Consider the following 4,210-nt stretch of genomic DNA (forward strand, 5'->3'; position numbering starts at 1 on the left):
GAAGGGTGACAGCATCTCTTTCTAAATACTGTCTTCAGATAAAGACTCAATGTAATTCAGATTTATATTCTTCATAACAGTGGTTTCTCTCCTCTTAAGGAACTTCCCTGTCCAATTCTCCCTTCCTCTGAATTCCATGGAAAGTTTATTACAATGTGGGGAAGAGCCTCTGGTCCACGTGCCATATTCTGTGTCCTTGCCGACCTCACTTCATTTGGTCATTGTCACAGCTACCATGTTGATAGACATTGACAAGATTGTGGATATCTAGACTATACTTTCAGGGATCATTTCTATAGTTTGTTACTAGAGAAGTTTCTCTGAATGTGTAGAGCACCGAAGACAAAAATCCCCTCTCTCACCACTCCTATTCACTCATAAGTGAGAGTTGAACAATGAGAACACATGGACACAGGAGGAGAATATCACACACCAGGGCCTGTTGGGGAATGGGGGGCTGGGGGAGGGATAGCATTAGAAGAAATACCTAATGTAAATGATGAGTTGATGGGTGCAGCAAACCAACATGGCACATGTATACCTATGAAACAAACCTGCACGTTGTGCACATGTACCCTAGAACTTAAAGTATACTAATAATAATAAATCAAAATTAAAATTATAAAAAAGTAAAATAATAGAAACCCCCCCAAAACAAAGACTGTAGATCTCTAGTCATGACTTCATGTACAAGGCCCTTTCACTCTGTGACCTTTTTCCATGACTCCAGGCTTCTTCTAGCCTACCATTCCTCTCAGTTTCCATGTTCCTCTCTACTCACACACAGCCTGCAAGTACCTGTGATTCTCCAGTGCATAATTGTTCAGGCCATGGGGCATAGGGGAACTAGTTTAGGCCCATCTATGGAAACACCTCTCTCCAACATCACTTCTGAACTGAGCCCATAGGACGGCACCATGTTCAATAAGGTGCCACAAAAAAACCTATGGCTTTCCTCAACTTCTTGCAATCTCTCCAGCGTGGAGAGTCTCTGAGAGCCCCAAACCTATGTGGATGTTTAACCACACTTGCCACGTGCTCAACCCTAGGATATGGAGAACTAGGAAATTCTTACCTGGCCCTCATCTCTTTCTCAACTTCCCCCCTTTTCATAGCACCAGGACTTTCTGTTTACTTTCCCTTTCCCTCTGTAAGCAACGTTCCTATGTAATAGCCTGTTTCTTACCAACTGCATGAGTGTCTTTGCTCCACGTAGATACCTTTTCCCTTCCTTAGCACTAAAACCTCCATAATCTGGCCCTTATGCTAGAAGGACTACAGAAGTTTTTTTGTTTTTAATTACCAAGGGGCAAATATATTGTAATTATTTCAAGAATATCCGTTTCCAATAATAGCAGTAATTAAGTGTTAGGCTCTGTCTCCAGGGTTTGAAGCATGGCTGTACCACTCACTAACTGTCCAGCCTTGGATATGTCACTTAACTATTCTATACTTCAGTTTCCTCTTAAGTTGAAAAAAAATAGATAACAGTCAGCTTGTTATGATGCTTAAGTAAGATAAAGCAGGTGTAGCACTCAACATAGTTGCTAGTACACAACGAAGTGCCTAGCTAACATTAGAAATTAGTGGTGTTTCTTTGTTCCTTAGCTACTAAGTTAGTCATTCATTTAAGTTATTGAATTTCATGTACAAAAAAAGAACACTAAACAAAGAAAGGATACCATTATTTTATTTCCTTATAAAACCACAAAATTCTGCCTCCAGCTTTTTACATCCCCTTGCAGCAGATCATTGCTGAGATGCCTTTTTAGATCCCCTTGCAGAAGATCATTACTGAATGCCAGTGTTTCACTGGGCAGGCTTCATTAAGACCCTGGAGAGTGGGTTCTTCCTTTCTGAAAAAGGGCATGGTTAAATCAACTTAATCAAATGTTAAGTGAAAATTTAGGGTCTGTCACATACACACATATACACAATACACAATCTCTCCCTTTTTTTTTTTTTTTTTTTTTGGGAAATGGAATCTCACTCTGTTGCCCAGGCTGAAGTGCAGTGGCACAATCTCAGCTTATTGCAGCCTCCGGCTCCTGGGTTCAAGCAATTCTCCTGCCTCAGCCTCCCAAGGAGATGGGACTACAGGTGAAGCCACCATGCCTGGCTAATTTTTGTATTTTTAGTAGAGGCAGGGTTTTGCTAGGTTGGCCAGGCTGATCTTGAACTCCTGACCTCAGGTGATCTTCTCACCTCAGCCTTCCAAAATGCTGGGATTATAGACGTGAACCACCACACTTGGCCCACAATCTCTTCAAATCAACCAGAAAATATATCTTAAAAGCTATCTTCACATTTTAAATGATCTATTTAATACTAAATATCTTATTAACATTGAAAATGTCTCTTTCAATACTTCAGTAAGCGCCACTGTCAGTACATAGTATTCTATATACAACTGTCAAGTGTTTAGTAACAGCTGATTACTATGGCTTAATAGCCACTTCTGAATGAATCAGAAGCACTTTGAAACCTGGTTAAAGTAATTTATCTGGTTGTTCAAACACAGTTCCGCGAAACAAGCTGCAAAATGTACCTGGCTTATAGTCCTGCCCTCTCAATAAACATTTGCTGAAAAACAAAATGCTGTCACACAACTATACCTTGAAACAACTGTAACTCTTTAGAAACTACCATTATGGAGAGATTTTGGTCATAAAAGAAATTTAATTAAATTTAGTGAGATACATATAGGAATTCAAATTGTGCTGCAATATTCCTTTGTTCATTGGTTCATTCATTTAAACTACCGTTGAGAGAGATATTCAAAATAAGCCAGATTTGCAACTCCAACAACCCACACCAGAATGCAAAAATTTCCCTTTTCCTCTCAGAGCTTGTCAGTCTAAATAACACATATGTGTTTAATTTAACTAAATATCTAAATGATACTTCTAAGATGCTTGGAATATAGTTGCTTTTATAAATATAAGGCACTACCACCCCAGATATTACCAGAGTCTTATTTATAGTGTTAATTTTCACCTTCTATGAAAAAAAGAGTTTGCAGAGCAAACCTCAGACTAGTCTCTATGCAATTAAGAATGTGTGGAGTTCAAATTAGTGAGACTTCATAGCATTTAGAACCAGAGGCAGAGCTATTCCCCTGGAGGGTCTCTGTCTTCAGAATTAACACTGCCTGTTTTGGTTTTGCAAAGTCTACATTTGAGGAAACGGGAACAAAATCCCATCTAATAAACAAAAGTTTTCTGAAACTCTGGACTCTTTCAAAGCTAAGCAAATGCTTTCAAAGACGGGGCTTGAAAAAACCACTTTACTGCTCTTCCCTGCCCCGACCCCACCACCCAATGCTGGGACATGGGGTACCGTCCCGATGCAGCAAATAAACAAAGGGAAGAATCGAACTGATACTAACTCAAATGTGTCCTTTATACTTTATTTTAAATTTCCATAATCAGGAGGAATGCAGAGGTTCCTTTCTGCAATGTGCTTTGGTAATACATTTATTTGCTTTTTGTGGAGGAAGAGCAGCTAGTGCTTCTCTCTGAAGAAATTACGAAATCTCTCTTCTACCCATTTTCTCGTCTTCATCCCTTTCCCAAATTACTAATTTTTCTTTTCCAAATAAGATTCCATTTGTTTTTTACTATAGACACAAAAATCAGAGCACCTGATATGCATGCCTTGCAGTGACGGAAAAAAAAATAGCAAATAAATGACAAGGAAGGAACAGGAAAAGCAAAGGTGAGAAATGAGATCTCTTGATATTTTTTCAAAGTGATCAGCTGGACATAAGTGTTGTTTAATGACTCCCTTCCTGCTCACTTCTCCTCAAGGGTCCCACTTCCCCCCACAGCTTACCCCTCTGGGTTGCAACTGGATAAAAAAATTCTAAAGTTTCTTCAATGAGGGGAATGATTTGTGTATGCGTGTGAGTGCACTAATTTAAAAAAAAAAAAAAAAAACCCAAGCAAATATATATGGATAATCTTCATATCTAGGGAAGAAATGAAATTCTTCTGGTTAAGTGAATAAGGTAAGATAAGAATGTTAATTTATTTTAATGGGTGGTATATCAACTTTTCCCTGAAAAACATGCCCAATTCAATAAAGGAGGAAATCATCATTAAAAAGAAGTTGAGCAGTTTTTTAGTATATTATCCTGTTCATCATAATAGATATTGTCTCTGCCTATCCCAAAAAATAAAATAGAAAATACAAGCAAATAGGGCTGGGC

General features: G+C 38.5%; 1 pseudogene; it reads left to right on the plus strand.

Annotated features, from left to right (window-relative positions):
• The first annotated feature begins 268 nt into the window (after positions 1–268).
• On the plus strand, positions 269–350 carry LOC116274086 (annotated as a pseudogene).
• Positions 351–4,210: the final 3,860 nt, after the last annotated feature.

The sequence above is a fragment of the Papio anubis genome, chromosome 2 (genome assembly GCF_008728515.1).
Source record: "Papio anubis isolate 15944 chromosome 2, Panubis1.0, whole genome shotgun sequence".
Taxonomy (NCBI): Eukaryota; Metazoa; Chordata; class Mammalia; order Primates; family Cercopithecidae; genus Papio; species Papio anubis.